This window comes from Acromyrmex echinatior, chromosome 2 (genome assembly GCF_024713525.1).
Source record: "Acromyrmex echinatior isolate Ae372 chromosome 2, ASM2471352v2, whole genome shotgun sequence".
Classification (NCBI taxonomy): Eukaryota; Metazoa; Arthropoda; class Insecta; order Hymenoptera; family Formicidae; genus Acromyrmex; species Acromyrmex echinatior.
The window spans coordinates 23,716,911-23,735,689 of record NC_141853.1 but is presented as its reverse complement, the minus strand read 5'-3'; the positions used below and the strand labels follow the sequence as shown (position 1 = coordinate 23,735,689).

Below are 18,779 nucleotides of genomic sequence, written 5' to 3'. Positions count from 1 at the left end.
ATCCCAAACTCTCGCATGATCAGCAATAAAATATATCTCACTACATCGTAATTATACCGGCGAGTTCTAAATATTTCTCTCCGCGTCTTCCTTTCGATCTGTCGGAATGTGAGTCGCTCCTCTTCTTTCTCCTCTCCTTCTGAAAGATAGTGCACGTTTCGCGCGATTACTTTTTCTTCTCGCTCGCTTAACCTTTTTTTTTTCTTCCCTCTTCCCTTTCTCCTCGCGCTGCCCGACTCGTGAATACATCTACGAGTTAACGAATTTCGAGGCGCGTGAACTGGCACCCTTCTAATCCTGTGACTAACGTCCACGTCGAGAACAGAGCCGGCGCGAGCACGCGAGGATGCGGAGCGACTAGAGGCTTAAGTCTTAGAGATCCGCAGGATCTCGACTCAACCCTGTTTCAGAGATCCCTTGCAGGAAGGGCGCGGGATGTGCTGGACGACGTCTTTATCGTCTCGCATCCACCTCTTTTCGCTACCTCCAGGTAACGACTCTAGCATTTCGTTATAGTCATATGTTTCACACGCAGTTATTTTGCAAAGGAACTTGAACATTTTAATTTATATTATTAATATTATGATATTATTCAGGCAATATTAATACATTCCTAGTAGAATTTCCAGTCAAGTTTCTTTAATAGAACTGTCAACATATCAATCAAATCATTATCATAACTGAATACGTATAACATCATCTGAAATATTCTCATTTGACAGTAATGAGTAGAATTCACTCACTTAGTTTATTCGCGTACTTTCTCTTAACCACAAAACTAAACGAAAGAGCAAAACTTTTTTTCGACTTGCTGTCTTTTAATCCATTAATTTTTACCAAATTTCATCTTCAATATGTAAAGCACTTAATCACAACTCAAAAAAATTGAAAAAGTATAGGCATGAACGTAAATGGATATTAAAAGAAAGTACTGCTCCGAAGCGTAAGTAGCATCCATTTGAAAGACATGAGCTACTTGAACGAAAAAACTTAATGACGTACTATTATTAGTCACATTGACAAAGCGTCGCAAAGCATGGAACGAGCTGAGGGCTCGTCGGTGTCGAGGGCGTCTCGTCGAAGCGGCGAGACGAGAGACTGTACTGTACCGCGTTGCTCTCTTTATTTTTCATCCTTTCTCTCTGCTTTACATACGCTACATAGTTACGGTGGGGCCATCGTCCTCCGACTGCTGCTGCAGCATTGCAACGATTATTGTGCCCTGCTACCTTCACACGGTAGCAACGCGGTAGCAACAAGCGACTTCTTTTGTGTGAGGATGCTGCGCGGATGTCTCGCGGCGACACAATGGCTCGTTTCAGCAGCGACCGGATTTCGGAGTCCAGAGTCACTGAATGGACTATTGGACCGAAGGGCAGACACGGTTGCCAAAGCCAATGAGGTACATCACGGTAATAACGTGCATGGGTGTTAACGTATTAGAAGCGATTTCCGTTACATTGTTGACTGTTCTTGAACGTTGTTTCCAAACAGAGCAAGCCAGACTTGCGTCTGCATTGCCTTTGCACTGCTAAAAGATTGCAAATCACGTATATAGATCTAGATTGAACGTCGTACTTTGTTGTGACTATTATCCAACTCTTCTTCGATCTCTCGTAATCTTCAATGCGATTCATGTCTCACGGCCGAAAATACGGGCAAGTCACGAGGCCGACTTCCTTGAAGGAACGTCCACGTCAATTAAACGAGCCGATACATATACTTGGCACGCAGACGCTACGTAATGGCGATTGCATTGCGCAACCTTGATTTCGCTCGTACGTAAAACTATTGTCCGTGGACGATCGGCCCAGCCGCTTAGACAAAAGGTCAGCTTCAGCGCCGGTACGCATATTCGCAGCAAAGATAGTTAGTTCATGGTAGTCGACTAAAATTCAAGGCCTTGATTCTACTTCCGCGGTCAAGTTTGGTCGACAGGCATTCGTTCATCCAAATTTGTTCAAGGTCGTGGCTTCATGTGAGGACGATGTTCGTCGATTTAAGAGAAACCTGTTTACATGGTCGCTTCGCATGATACATATTATATCTATATAGTTAACGCGAAGATGCTCGTTTCGGTAATTCATAGACTAGTCTTGAGTAGCATTCGTGTTGCGATAAACGATTACGCAAGGCTGTGTGCTATGCCGCATTCATTGCCGGAGTTGCAACAAGGAATCATTACGTGCAGCCGGGCGTTACGGATATATAGAGCGGTATTTTACCGGCGTTTTAACAATAACAGAACGATCTTCTCTATTTTTCCTACTTCTTTATGATTTCAATAATGAAAATCAGTTAAAGAAATTAATAAGTGAGTATTTTCGAAAGAAATATAAAGTAGAAATGTCGCATTTAAAATAAGCTACTAAAGAAAATACATCAATGTTCTTGGAAAAAATGTTATTTAGAAAGTTGATAATTTGTTAATAATTTAATAATTAATAATTAAGTGTTAATAATTAAATTAATAATTCGTTAAATTTTAAGTCATTTTTGCAGAAAATGAATTAATTCAAGTAAATTTATATAAATTTATATAGAATTTATCCATTTTATTTGATGATATATTGTGTGTAAATACTGTTGCTGTAGTCACATGGATGAATTACGCAAACGAAATTGGATGATAATAAGGTATGGAGATAAAGAAACAGGAGAAGAGAGATGGACAGCAAGAGGAGACGTAAGGAAGGAGAAAAAGAGGAGAAGGAGGTGGATCGTAAAAAAGAAGGCGCGCGAGATCGCGGTAGCAATCGGCGGACCCATCATTAAAAATCAGTTAACCTCACAATTACCGTACGAGTCCCAGCCTATTAAGTGTGCGTAATCGGAAGAGGCTTTTTTGGAATAATCGTTCGTGGCGAGCACATGGAGAAACGAGCTCGCACGAGCACCCATCGATGCGACCGCTTGGCGGGAAGGAAGCGCTTTGTTTCGTAGGGAAGGCACGAACGTAATGGCTGGAAACGAATGGCGAGTCTGCTTCGAATAGCACATTTGCGAAATACTGATGGCTTTGTGCAAGCAACGCTTGATAAACTCGCTCGAGTCACGACAGAAATTTCTGACACTTTTCCGATGTCATATCTGTAACCCAGAAAAATTCCGACACAGATGTACAAAAGGTGCCTTCTTTTTAGAGGCTTTCCCATCAAGAATCAAATAAATCCATTAAAAAAAATTTTACACCAAATTGTTTATCAGCAGCGTCACATTGTGAACAAGTTTTGGCAAGAATAATGAAACAGAAAATGAAAAATATAAGAACAAAGGATGTTTTTGTTAAGAGCAATTTGTAAAAATTTGTAAACAAAAAGTGCAAAAATTATTGCTTTATACAATACTTTAAAAAATATTTCCTTTTTAACTTTTATCATTATTAAATGTTATAAAAAAAGATCAATGTAAAATAAGAAGTTTTCTTTTCCTGAAAATTTTACTTATTAAACTTGTTTGATTTTTTAAAACATTTCTTTAATTACTAAAGCAATCGACTCTTGTTCGATTTTCTAATCAACTTTTTTTCTTTTTTCATCAATTAAAATCATGAAGTTTTGATAATTTTTCAATTGAGTGTCGGAAGTACGCATGAAACGGTTAAGCGAGGAAGCTTTTATTTAGCGGTTTAAGTAGTCACTTACAAGTCTGTAACCCTTTCTTTACGTACGTTACTGCTTCGTTAAAGCGTCATTTTCTTCTCTCCTGATTTCCAGCGTTCAAGACGCTCGGTAAAAGGCTATTTGGTGGAGTTATGCTCAACCCCGTTGCCGCTCACACACTTAACTCCGTACCATATAAGACTACCGGAAGAGCCGTTTGCTCTCGATATGTTCGGTCGCTATATCGAGAACTTGAACAGGGCAAGAAGAAAACGGAGCGAGGGCCGATCGGCGATGAGTGGTTACGAGTTACAGACGAGCTTGTCGGCACTTAAGTGGCGCCGAATAGGGACGTGTAAGTACAACCTGGCCTCGGCATTGACGATGTATATACGTACATATCGCGAGAATTGCCAGCAACTTCAAGGTACGAAAAGACGCGTTTAAAATCTACTTATCCAGCTTGAATTGAAGTGGAGAATCCGATACCTTAATCAATCGACTGACCTAACAATCTTGATAGCGAACTTGAAACGTTAATCATAACATATTAACTCTTAAACGTTGAATAGCATTCATGCGCGTTATTCTACTCGTTTTACAAAGCATAATTCTACAAAATAAAATAATTCAAGCTAGAAATGCATATAAAAATTGAGATACTATTTAATGCAATATGCAATACAGTAAAAAACATTTTATTATGTTAAAACTAATCCTTAAAATTTTTAATACACTCGAGTGTTAATTTAACGTATTACAAACATTAATTTTAATAAAAAAAATATACTTCCATTTGTTTCCCCAAATTGTATTAAAACATATTAAATTTAATACTTTTCAACTGAGTACCACATGATCGAGATATTACATCGCTCGTTTAACTAAACTATGTATTTATTGAGAGAAAACACTTTTAACAATTACTTCTCTTAAAACAACAAATTATTTAATTTTTTTTTATAACGCTTACATCTCAAGGTAGTGCAAACGTATTTTTACCAAAGAAATATTGGTCTTGCATGCAATCTCGATATGAGCGATCATATCATGTCACCCGCTTTTGTTAATCGCTCGCGATGGCAAGACAGACCAAGTGAGTCGCATGGACCAACAAAGTCAGAATCAGCTTGTAGGCCTCGGTTGTATATGATTAATGCGACCCACTGTGGCGAACGCAATATAGAACGACGTGCCTCATTTGCATTTGCGTTTCGAGGACCACCGTGTTTGACGTCGGAAACCTCTTAACGAGAAATTATTAAGGAACAATTAAACTCTCGACGAAACTTACAGTGTACACTGCCAACATCTCGTAAAACGAAAAAGGTCCAAAGAGGAAATATTCAAGCGTCGTTCTTAATCAGTCTTGTATTTTATCTGATGTTTCCTAATGAAATGTGTTTATTTTTCTTACGACAGCTTAACAGTCGTAAGAAAAGAGCAATATGTATATCCATGTTCAATTTATCCAACTTTGTAAATTGACCTAATTATTTTTTACTTTACATATAAACAAAACACAAATTTATTTTATAATTTTCTATAATATTTTTATATGCTGTTTTATGTTGTCTAAATAGCTTTTATACTTTTATAGCTTATATTATAATTATGCTAATAATAAATAGATATGTTATAGTCATACTCTTGTCTGAAAAAGATTTTTGTTAAATATCAATAAAAAAAAGAATTGAACTGTTCCTTATGAATTCTTCGTTCGTTTCGGAATTATTATTATAAAATTGCTACTGCCCATACGGATTTTGCAACAACGTTGCAAGAGTGTTCCCCAAATTATTACTTTATAAGAATAAGAGGTCTCGTAGGAAACTACTAACGCGCAAGCAGCGACACATATTTGCAACCACGTGGGCGTTTATTGGCGACCTGTTTAACACAGGCGACAGTTAGTGGATTCAATGATCGTGTAATTGTCAGCGGGAAACCGGACTACCTCTCCTTCGCTTTGCCCGCAAGCTATTTTGCAAATCTTACGATTACTCCAAGGTAAGATGAAGTATGAGAATTGATGGAACACCACTAACTTCTTGTGCCAGTAATATCATTTATTGTCGATTCAAATTTATGCAAAACTGTTTCATAAGCATGGCTTAGCGCGAAAGGCAAAAAGTAAAGACACATGTCACAATATTTCATTGAAGTTCGCATTTTTCTATGATTTTCATAAATTACAAAGAGGACCATTCACTTAATGCGCTTCCTCAAATAATTCGAGTAATAAAATTGAGAAAAATATGCTCGAATCAACCATTTTATGTAACGAACAACTAATAAAAAGATTTTATATCCTCCGCGAGAAGTCTCTCTGACTAGATTACCGACAATTTTCCTGCGATGTATTGACGATTTTCGCGTCACTCGGTAATCTCGTCAAGGCATCATAAAGATGCTGCTTCTCCCGGCTGGAAACCGTTTCTCACACTTTCCTATAGCTTTCCGCAACACGATAAGCGACCGCCAATAGATCCGCGAGCTGCGGATAAAAATGATGGTCGCTCGTGCGCTCAGAGATCTTCCGCGAGAAACCGCTCTTCCATAGAGATTCGCGTACACCCACACGATGGGACACGCGTTTCCATGCAGGTGCATGCCCACGGGTTCGCGGGGGTTAATGCGTCGAGTAATAATTAAAACGCCATTTCGCGCACACGGCGGAGAAAGGCGCGCGATTATACAGTCGCTGCCGCGCCTATCTTGTAACGGTTTGGTAAATGGACCTCTCTGTGGACGGTCATATTATACATATTACGTCGTGTAGCGTCCGGTGAACGAATATGAAGAAGAAGATATGACGATGAGCGCGTAGATCCAATGGAGTCGCGGCGGAACGCTTCAGAGGTCGTCCGCGACCTCTCGAGAGACCCGGAGATTTGCCTTTTTTTCTCAGATACTAGAAACCATCGACTTTCGGTCGAGTCGGCACTCGATCTCCCGTCGGTATCGTGCGCACGATCAGAGACGACGTTTTATTAAAAAGACCTGCGATTATATGTGTGTGTGTGTGCGTGTGTGTGTATCCCGGTAATCTTAATAATGGCATCTCGGCGAGATTCTTCGTAACATCCGACGCGCCGAGAAGGAAAATTTTTCAACTCGTATCGGATCATTTTGCATGCAGATGAATATACACGCGGGGCTGGTCATACGCAAGTACACATTATAAGAATGATCTCGCGCGGGCGCGCGAGCGCAAGCGCATGTCGCAATTAACACTTACGTAAGAAGTAATTGAGAAACCGCGCAGCTGCTATCTCGTGGGCAAGATGTACGTATTGAGGAGGTTTATAATAATTCGGTGCCGCCACGACGATCCTGACACTTACATAGCGTTCACTTTTAATTTATTTGGCGTCTACGTTTAATTTCCTAGCACACAACCGCCGCGACTAGCATGATCCTTGTTCGATTCAACAATCGATCTTGTCATATCACGCATTAAAGTTTTCATAATTCATATGTGCGTTGCTTCGGTAACGTAACCGCGCGTAAAGCGTTTATCTTGTTCCAAGCGATTTATCGACGCGCACCTCTTCTTCGTTGATGGAAAAATTGCTCACCTTGTACTTTTTCTGTTAGTAGACTTGGAAAGACGTTCTGCGTATATTTTATATGCAGGTGCATTTAATGCAAGATAATTTTATGTGTGGTTTGTATGTGTATTAAAAGGATCTGAGATCATTAAGTAATTATAAAAAGATTAATTGATATAAAAGTAAGAAACGCATGAGATGATTTAACCTTTGGATGAAATTTTCTTTGAACAACTAGTAAGCTGAAAGACTGGCTAAATGAAAAACCGTCGGGAATCAATTTTACATATGGCAAAATATCAGGATTACAGCAAAGTCTTTCTACCGATGTGAAATAAGACAGAGTCTCGTAATTATAAAACGTATTAAATTTAGTCACGATCGACGAGCGACAGCCGCGCCTCGGACTCTTCGTCCTAATCATAGGCGATTAGACGCGGTGAAGCGTTCACAAGGCATGACAAAGAATGAAGTGTCGATTCTTGCCCCTCGCCGGCAATTATTAATCGCACTTAGCGCTAATGACGACCGCGCGGCGCTCGTATATGTATGCTAATGAAGCGTTCTTCTATTTTCCATGAGGATAATATAACATTGGACGCCACAGTGATTAGTATCGGCTCCGTAGTGTTGGCCTCGGCCGATGAGGCGATTCCTCAGGATGGTCGAGTGGAGATAAGTGCAGAGGGGAATATTTCTCAATGTCGCACCGAACCGATGAAGACCTCACCTGAGTCTCACCTGGACTTCACCTCACGGGGGTGGCCGCGGAAGCCTTGACCGCATGCCGCTAGCTTAATCCCGTGTTTTAAGCATGAGAAGGTTTGATCCCGGCCACTTAAACGAGCGGTCAAAGTGCGATATCCGGTTACACGTTAACCGGCGTCAAACCTGAGAAATATTACGGCGCACGTTGCTTTTTCATATTTTCATGCGTTCTCATCTATTTTCTTGCTTATACGTAATTCATGGCATCGTTAATAAATATTGAGTGTTCTATTAGATCGGATGTAAGGAAAGAGCAAAGTGTATACACGGAAAAAAAAAAGATTAGTTGCAGCAGCAAAAAAATTTGCGTGTGATAGTTAAATTTCAGTCGTATCATATGGATACCTAACGTCATATCTGCAAGGTCTAATTTCCATTAGCTGTGAGCCCTAAATATTATCATTGTAACAGAGCATTTTGCTATTATGTTGATCATTGTAGCAAACGCTTTTCTGTGTAGCAGATAATTTGGTAGCAAGTACAATTTCAGTAAACCATATTTAATTGTGGTAGAGACAATTTTCTTTTACACTGACATATCCGATAACTATACGTAACAATTAACTTCATGTTAAATTAATTGATCTATAACAGACATGCGTACTTCGCTATCACGTCCTTATAAATCCTGTTAGCAAATTTCATAGTTGTAGTAGCTAATGCAATTTCAGCTAATCAGAATTAGCTGTAGCCAGCATCATTTTTTTTCCGTGTAGCAAAGTACAGTATATGTATATTCTTTATTAACTTAACTAACTTGTTTATTATAATTTGATATATGATCTTAATATAAAACAATTTATCGGTACATTTTAATGTATTTTTTAATGCCAAGCTTCTCATCCCCCTCGCACATCTGGAGCGTACCACACGAGTCGCGTAATAAGATGAATAATTAATGGCATTCTCAGTAAAACAAACTGGAATAATTGTACACTTCAAATATCGATTAACTACGTAAATTTATAGTCCGTTGCAACGGCGCGTTGTGTGACACGTACGCCTCGCGACACGCGTGAAATTGATTTAATCACAGGCGTGCGACTATCAACGATGAAAAAATTGAAGAGACGCATTACGTTAAAAGCATTTAACCCTAAATGGCGAAACATATTTTATCTGAAATACGTTTATGTGAAAAGACATGGAAAACATTAATGCGCTCCTTCTAAATACTCATTAGTTCGCTTTTGTTATTTTTTTAAGAATAGTCAGCTCTAGGATGTTTTTATATCCCAGCAACGAAAAAAATGTAAACGTTGTGAAATGAATAATGTTTCCTTCCTTTTTGGACATTTGTCTTTCTTTTTTAATAACATTCTTTACGAACCTTTAAATATGCAATTATATCGAAAATCCGTGATAATAAAACGTTATATTAATTAAAATCTTTATTTTTTAAAAAACAATAATATACAATATATTGTTAATAAAAATAATTTTAATTGGTGTATAAAAACACTGTAATTGTATGTTTACACAAAAAATAAGGCAACTACTCTCGGATTGAAAGCTGAGATTTTCGACGTTGGAGTATCGCATGAAAACAGTTTGTATTACTACAAAACAGTTAAAGAACGGCCGGAAACTGTATTGCCAAATATCCGCGGTGTACCATTCGTGAAAATAGTTATTAGCAATGACACAAGATGCAATTAAATCGCGTAGACGAATCCCTAAGTACGCGATGCATCACGCATCAGGCGGAGCATCTCTCCGTGTCTCTTAGATGTGTCGAGGGTGAATTAATATGCGGGTGAGACGCGTATAAAGGTAGAGAAAAATACATAATTACGAATAAAAGTTTCAATTAACTCCCGACTTAACGTGAGCGTCTCCGTTCGTGATTCATAGGCTATATAACTGTGCGCATCGTAGAATAAGCGTCGCCGTATACGATGTGTGTACCGTCGAAGGATGGTGCTCCTTTCACTTTGTTTTCCCGGATGCCTGACTAGATATTAACCTCCCCGACGGAGACGATCTTTCTCCCTCTGACCGCGACATCGTGGCTCTATGATTACCATCGCCTAAATTTTCGAGACCTTCTGCGTTAGGTAATTTCAGAGACTACAATCCACTCCTCACATTTATCGATAATACACTCATTTATTTCTACATATATGTAACGTAAACTACTGTAACGTATTATATATGTTGTGTTCATTTATCAATAAAAGTGAGGTGTGAATATAGACCTAAGTGAAGATTGATACAAAGCCATCATTTAGTTATAAACTCATCTGATTATAAGATATAAAGTATATAATAATAAATTAACTCGTTAAAAAACCGGAGTATTCTGTATAATTATTACTAAAGATAAGAGAGCATTTTAGTACTTGTAAAAAGACTGGAGTAAAAGAGCACTAAAAGATGGAACGAATCTCGGTCTGAGTGGTTCTCGCATTCTTCTAGCAGCATCCTTTTACTAGAATTTTATCGAGACGTTCATTACTCGCTTACAAGCGTAATTCGCGCGTCTTCCAGTACCGCGGTGTCCGGTCTGTGAAGCCGCGTGTATGACGTTAACGAGCGACGCGACCTGTAATGGGATTACTTTGCGTAAATCATGAAACTGCCCGGTTGGTTCTGCCGCGTGTCGTATACACCTATTACAACATGCCTTCGACGACTCGCCCCTTGACGCTTTGAGATACATCGAACGTTTAACCTCGAGGTCCTTGTCATTCTGAAAGCACCCGGACACTATGCGACACGTAAGTTTACTCGTGTTGGCAACTTGTTGCCATACAAAATCATATATAAATATATTAAATATTATGTTCCTCCTGTATAATATAAATATATATTAAATATAATATAAATATAGATTCCTCATAATATAAATATAGATTAAATCATATAAATATATATTAAATATTATGTTCCTTCTTCCATTCAGCTTTAATAACAAATTTCAGAACGCTATTTAAATATAATTATAATTATTATTTATTTCTGATGTTTTCATTTTTTTCCTTCAATTTATATTGGAATGGAACCCATAAAACAGAAGACAGGAAGACTACACTAATTATCTGGAAAAAGACTATTTTAAATGAAATAAGTGGAAAGTTGTGGAGCCTATTAAAATATCTCGCTAAACAATGTCAAATGATATTAAGTCCTTAGAGCCTTAAGTTTCAGTTAGCAACAGATTTTTTTATATTATTTACTAAACTTATCTCAATCAATATATGTACGTATAAAATCAATCTTTTAACTTACATTTTTAATTTCCAAAATAACATTTACTATAATTTTACTAAAAATTATTTAATATAATTCTAATTGTAATTAACTCATTATCATAGATTTTTCTTTCCTATTTTATCAATCCTTTAATAACAGAACTGAAACTGGAGTAATTTGCGCTCGCGTAAAAAATTATCCTTATTGTCCACATTGTTATTATTCACGCTTCGGTGATATATCGGACAATAATTTCACAAGCCGGCTAGAACTATAGCCTATACATAAAGAAAAATAAATTAACGATTTGGTCCTAATTGCACGTTTAGATTTTTACGAGCAGCCCTGTCGTACATAATGCGTGCAAGATTACAAATACATCGAGCGAAAGGGTGTGAGAGAGGAAAAAGCATACGACATAGGGCTGTAATTACTATGAGCTTGCCCTCACGCGCGGTAAAAAATTGGGATAAAATATTGCCTCTATTAATTACCTATTACTTAATCGCTGACTCTCTCTCTTATCTTCTTCGTCGAGTAAAAAGCGAGGAAGAAGTGTAGAGAATAGAAGCACATTTACTATCTTTGACTGTCGATATAAAAGAACTTAAGTTCAAGAGATAATGTCTTTCTCTATATGAATATGATTGCGCGAACACATTTTTACCGAAACGTTCGTTTATATAAACAATCGAAATAACTCCTTTTGTATTGTGTGACCTCACGATTATGCAAAAATTTTTTTTCTTCGATTTTTTTTTATATTCGACACTGTCTATCGAAAACTTTCGTCCCGAATCAACTATAATAGTGTGACTTTACAGATGATCCGTGAGTCGCACAAATAGTGATGGCTCCGAGATTCGAAAGAACAGGTTCAAGGGAAAATGTATGTTCTTGAAATTGAAAAAGAATGGATAAAATAAATAAAGCTAAAGCACAAATATATTACGAAATAGAACAAATCGATATAAAATTATATGTATGATACAAGACATTATTTAACATTTCTTAAGATTAATTATACTGGCCTATAGAACGCTTGATTTGTGATCAAGAATCCAATAAAGAAACCAACAAGGCAAAATAAAGGAGAACGGTCGCGCAGCAATATGCCTAAAAAAACTCACGTATTATATCGCATACATATTCGTAACGAAAAAAGATATTAATGGTTCAGGCTCCATTTTTAACGCGCCAATGGATGTCGCTCCTCGCATAAATCGTCGCGTTTCAAATATATTTTCCCCCACGAGTGACCCTCACAATTTTGGACGTGATCAGGTATGCGTGCACAGTAGCGGACCGGACATTTAAATAACTAAAGTTTACAATCACGATACGTCCCGAGCTTGCGAAACCTCACATGTTTGCCTACGTATATTATTTGGCGAAATTTATTATCGTGATAAATCGCACCGAGGCTCACTTCAACGTTACAAAATTTCTGAACACAATACAACATATATATGTATATATACACATATATAACAATATATGAACAATATTTCAATTCTAATTCGGTATTCCGACGTATAGGCTGATTTTTCATATTTTATTTTTTCCGTTGTCAAAAGAAACTGTCGTGAGATGATTGGACCATCGATTGACATTTATCATTACCTCACGTATGTGTGTTTGTGTGACCTTTGTTTAAGATATCATATCGATCGAGAATCTTGTGAGGAGCTGACTTTCGGGACTGATACATTCATTTCCATCGCTACGCATCGGAGAAAGGAATAATTGTCGCCGTTCGTGTTATACTCGTTCATGCGTTGATTATCCTGCAACAACGTCTGATTAACGTGCAATTAAAATGAATCAAGTGGCAATCATTTCGATGAATTTAAAAACCTCATCGAGCCGACAATTGATCACAATTCAGATCACATACGTATCGTCGTTCTCCACATTCATGGTAATCTTTACGAAAGAAAAGAATCCTTTTCAAGGTCCTTCAGTATCGCGTGTCTTCGTGCACTGCTTTCAACTGCGCGTGGCATATTTAAAATTCACCAACTGTGTCGGCATTTAGGTTTAGTCAGCAGAAATGAGTTCATCACATGCATTTTCAACGTTGCGTATCAAATTGCACGAAGATCCGAATATAATAATACTTATATTTCGCGTTACTAATTTTATGTTAAATCTGGTACCAAAGATATACAAAATAATATGAACATTTAGAAAATATGCACTATTTATTTTATACGTACTTATACAGCACACTTTCTCTGGCAAAAATAAAAATTGGAACGTAAGTCGAATATAAGAGCAAAAGCTTCAAACAAAAGAGATGAAAATCGAAACGAAATATAAAAAAGGGATTTACATCTCTTACATAATAATTTTAATAGTCCAACAGAATTATTTTCTGTACTTAGTTCAATCTTTTAAATACTTTGGCAAAATCTCGTTCTTTCCGTATCTCACGAATGTACCATTGAAAGTTACTGGAACTATCAGCTATAATGTTTTTTAAAAGCATGAAATAAATATTTTATTTTTCTTATTTTCTATGCGTTTAAAAATGATTTGATATGTTTCAACAACTTTCCATGAGATACTTTGTGAAAATAAATGGTGAGCTTATTAATGGTGAGTCTTTTATTAATAAAATAAGTAGTATGTTTTTCAAATGTATGTCCGCATTATTTTGTCTATCCCTTGTATAGAAAGGTAACCAATTCAAAAAATATTTAAAAAATGTTATTAAAAAAATATAAAATGACAGATCTCATAATAATTTGTATTCCCTAAAACACGTTAAATTTATCGTTCGAAGTCATTGAATTAGAGCTAATAGGTGAGAACTTAGTCCCATTTTATTGATGAATCCTTAAAAAAGTAGTCATCAGATGGAAATCCCATTATCCATCGGATAGAAATTCTGTCTTTAGAAACGCATTAGGACATCAAAGAGACCGATGTTCGAATTAGAGAGCACTACATGGACCCAACAATGAGACGCGCTTGTGTCCCGATGTAAATCAGAATCATTAACGGAACATAATTCATGGATTACAAGTGTTCGTTGCGCTAAAAAAAGGGCGTTACCCTCGAGATCATACATTAATTGTCTATCACGCGTAAGGCAACTAATGTGCGTTTGCGCAACGCGACATGTCGAGAGGATTTCATTCTCGATATATCTCTTTTTATCTCGCGTGTCGCGTAGATAAGGAGTTAATTGACGTTGATGAGCAGCGTATAATTAACGACGTCACGGCGTGCGTAAATAGGAAATCGAAAGTGGAAGAGTAGCGATTCGACGTCTCATTATAGACCGACTGGTAAGCAAAAGTGTGATTTAAAATTTGAAAGATTTGATAAAATACAGACACGATAAAATACAGAACAATAATCGATGTTCATGTTATTTATTTCTTAATTGTAGCATATAAGTCCAGTGTGGGACATTTTGTTAATTTTAAAATAGTATAATAATTTGGAATAATTTTATATTTTATATTTTTCAAATACAGCAATATAGCATCTCTAAAAGACATTCTATATTCTAAAAACGTCCCTAGGGATTAGAATATCTATAGAATGAAGTGTGATGTGGCATTTTTAGTCTATTCATACTGAATTAGATTAATTCATACTGAATGGTACAAAATTTATGTATTGCTAATTCTTAAAAGAAAATAAAATAACAAAAAGCTTTAGTGGGTCTTAAGAACGCATATATTTCTTTAGCTATAAGAAATACGTGTGTTTTTGTTAGAAATGAATGATTTGATGAAAGAAAAGCAAAAAATAAGTACACCACGGGCTCGTCCGGGATTTGAACCCGGGACCTCTCGCACCCGAAGCGAGAATCATACCCCTAGACCAACGAGCCGCTTCGAGAGGCTCCTTCGTTATAAATGCACTAGTGAAATCGCTACAATGTTATACTAAACTAATTAACAATCTTACAACATGATTGCATGAGATATATGTGATTAGCGTTCCACTTACCGCACAAGTCCAGTCACGCTCGTGTGCATTCGGATTTGCGTTTATCTCGCAAAAAACGGAAATAAACATTCTATATCTTCGGATGAAACACGTTTAAGAACTTAACCCAGAAATTTGATCAAAATAATTATCGTCAAGGATATTTTAATGGAAAAAAACTCTACAAAGAATATTCTCCAGTTTTTATTCTCTATAATCAACTTTGATCAACTTTGATTATTTAATATCTTATCTCTCTGTTTGATATGATACTCAGCAACACTTAATAATGTATATTCAATTTCTCTAATTACGTTCTTTAAATTTTTGTTGTGATAAATCTCAAATTGATAACGGCTGTATAATTTAATGACGTGATATTATAAGAAATAAATACTTCATAACTAGCATTACCAGCTGTGTCGGGGAAAATAATTGAAATAGAAAATAGTAAATAGAAAATAAAAGTATTTTGTTTAACCATGAATATGGAAATATCAAATAAGTATCTTACTTATAGTAAACATTACTTTAAATACGAAGCGTCACTACGGTCTGAATATTAAATTGTTGAACTATTATATATATTTATTTAAATGAATTAATTTCAGAAATTAATTTATTTAAATGAATATATATAATAGTTCAACATCTTGACGTTCAGACCGTAATGGCGCTTCGTATTTAAAGTAACGTAAATGGTCTAACCCAAATGGTCTTATATCCAATCTTATTATTATAAATATAAATAGTAAATATACTATTTGCCTTTTTTATATTTACTACGCAAAACTGACTTTAAACAATATTTTTCGTAGATCCATACTTTAAATATTTCTACTGAATTCATTTCAATTTTCTCCCAGCTCTGGTTACCAGATTCTTTTAAGAGTACATATGTACTTTCATGGAGATCTTAAATTAAACATCTGGTTTTATTAATTAAAATTATTCTATATTTAATTATATTAATAAAAGAATTGTCTCATACAATAAAAAATTATGTTTTAGAAATGTTGGTTTATTACATATCTATGCATATCTTTAATGCATAAAGAATTGTACTCCCTTCTTTTGCCCTCGAAATATCTTTTTTTTTTAATGTACATGTATATATCATTCAGGTATGGTAATTCTTTTCACAACGTACTTACAAGTGACGCCAAACTCGCCGCCTTTGTTCCATTTCCATCCATTTTTCCTATTCTTCAATCTACACTGGCACAGATGACGTGATGGAGCAACAAAATGAAATTATTGAAGAAACTGTATCACTTAGGGCCATAAAATGGATATAAAACACGCGCAATTGATCGATAACGAGATGAGACGGGTATGGCGAGAACAGCGCCGAGGCTCGTGGCTCCATCTGTAGCCAGGGAAGTAGATTCGTGTTGCGTGCTATTCCCCTCCGACCTCTGCGCATCATTTCATCGTGGAATAACCGGCGTGTTTTAAGGAATGCATGTGGCCTACAACAAAGTTGAGAAAAGGTCACGAAGCGTGGGTTGCGCAATTACTTTTCATCGCGCGAGCGTAATTGCGGGACCCACGTTTTCGCGTAAGAAAAAAAGAAAAAGGAAGAAAGGAAAGAGGGAAGCGGGAAATATTCTTTATGTACCCGTTTCGTCCGAGTCTTTAAACGCAAGGGGTTTGGTGAGATAAATTCTCAGCCGAAGGCTAGAAGAGTAGCTTCTTGGGAACAGTGCCAAAAGAGAAGAGGAGAACAATAATGAAATCCATCGTTGAAACCCAATATTCTATTCTATTATAATAATCATGAAAGTCTATAATAATCAAGAAAGTCAATCAAGTACACGCTACGTTTACCTGAAAATCAACGTTTTCTTTCAGATGAAAAAGGAATTAAGAAGAAATTCTTTTCAAACAAAGAAAAGGGTTCAACAAATATATATATCAGGTTTTAAAAAATCCTTTTTCTGGAAAAAGCTATTCAAAACAAGCTATTCAGAAAAGATATTCCAAATTCCGTTTTAGAAAAGCGTTTACTTTTATACAATTATACAAATACTTCCTACAGTTAAGTGTGTGTGTGTGTTCTTTGATTTGCAAAAGTATTATAATTAAACAATTTGATTCTTGCGCCTCTCATTGGAAAAATTTGCAAACTAAATTTAATTTTCATTAATAAAGTAATACGAAAAAATGGGCAATATTTCTTGAAGTCTTAAGAAATTTATTTAATCTTTAATATATAATATTAATTATATCTTTAATAGTATTAGGTGTTGGAATTAATTCGTAGCGTTTTTTAATGAAAGAATGTTATTTATTTCACATGAGCATTAAAAAATACATTAATGAAAATACTTCCCATCACTTGTAAAACGCTACGAATTAATTCCAACACCTAATATAAAAAAATTTTTTATCAAGTATCAATATCAATTAATAATATACAGACTGTCATCATTGTATCATTTCCATCATTTTATCCTGACGCCTCTTTCACATAATAATAATAAATATCCTTTTCTTAATTACGTTATTTGCGTTTTTGTATTTAACATAAAATATAATAAAATTATTACAATTATTATGTGGAAATATTTAATATCCTGTAGATTGGACATTGATTTTAGTTATTTGAATTTATTAGAATATCCAATACATACAACAAAATTATTAAAAAATATTTGATGTCCTGTAGATTTTCTATTTCTACAGAAAGACTGAAAGTTATGGAAACATAAAAAAACCCAATAGGGTCTATAGGGCAATGTACTTCAGAATGCCGGTTCAGATTCCAGCTGGAAAAAAGGATAAAAAAAAGAAAAAGTGGTAACCATTCAGTCCCGTTTAAAAATATGCGGTTCTTTTAGTAGTCTTCTTTATGTCCTTTTGACCATATTTCTGACATACATTTGCTTCGAGTCATTCAAATTTACTATTGTTTCGTACAGGTTTGTTTTATTATAGCATAACGCCATGAAGTAATAAGAATTCGATACATCACGCGTACATCATTTCTTCGACAATGGGGAAATTTTTAAGCGGTACGAGCAAGAGCAAATTTTAATTTTACATCGATCGAAGTATCGCTCGATAGACATGTCGAAGGAAAGTAGCGCGATTTAGGTGCACGCACGAGGAAAAATCTCGACGAACGAGCAAGCGAACGAGCGTGATCGCTCGTTACAAGCACTGAATTTAATCGGCTATCAAGCACGAGCCGAGATCGCCATACCGTCACGGTCGTCCCTCCAAGGACGTGTCTCGAGAGTCATCTCGTTACACGGATACGTATATATATATATATAAGTGCGTGATTTACTCGCTCTGGTCGAATCGTAGAACGGAGTAATACCGCGCCGTGTGTAATGCAATCGTTTCGACGCACAGCACCGAGAATCGACGTCTCGCATTAAATGTCACATTCTAAATAGCGAACCATTACGTAAAGCAAACTGCCGTAAATCCTTCCCTTGATACAGAAGCGTACGTATCGTCGTCATCGCCGTTGCGGTTGCAGCCATGAGACTTTCCCACGTTATGTACTTGCTCCGAAGAAAGTCACGAAAATGACCCTAATTCGCCGACATTAGGCAGAGAAAAGAAAAGAAGGCGACGAAAACAAAAGTAGATTTTCTTTTTTTTTTCTTGAGAACTAATCACATAATAACGTATATCGAAAAATTAGGATATTTAACTGATGCCTCCTTTTTTGTTCAACATCATAAGCTTTGGTTAA

The 18,779-nt window shown here is 36.1% G+C and overlaps 1 protein-coding gene and 1 non-coding gene across 2 annotated transcripts in view; both read right to left on the bottom strand.

The window, feature by feature from the left end:
* The window catches only part of LOC147910662 (uncharacterized), a 446,179-nt gene extending 428,266 nt beyond the window's left edge, over window positions 1–17,913 (bottom strand). Inside the window, exon 1 of the transcript XR_015548455.1 lies at window positions 16,222–17,913. The gene's annotated coding sequence lies outside the window, so the exon portion shown is untranslated. The remainder of the gene's footprint in view (window positions 1–16,221) is intronic.
* Window positions 14,898–14,969, bottom strand: TRNAP-CGG (transfer RNA proline (anticodon CGG)). The gene has a single exon. It is a non-coding gene; the product is annotated as a tRNA-Pro (tRNA).
* Window positions 17,914–18,779: the final 866 nt, after the last annotated feature.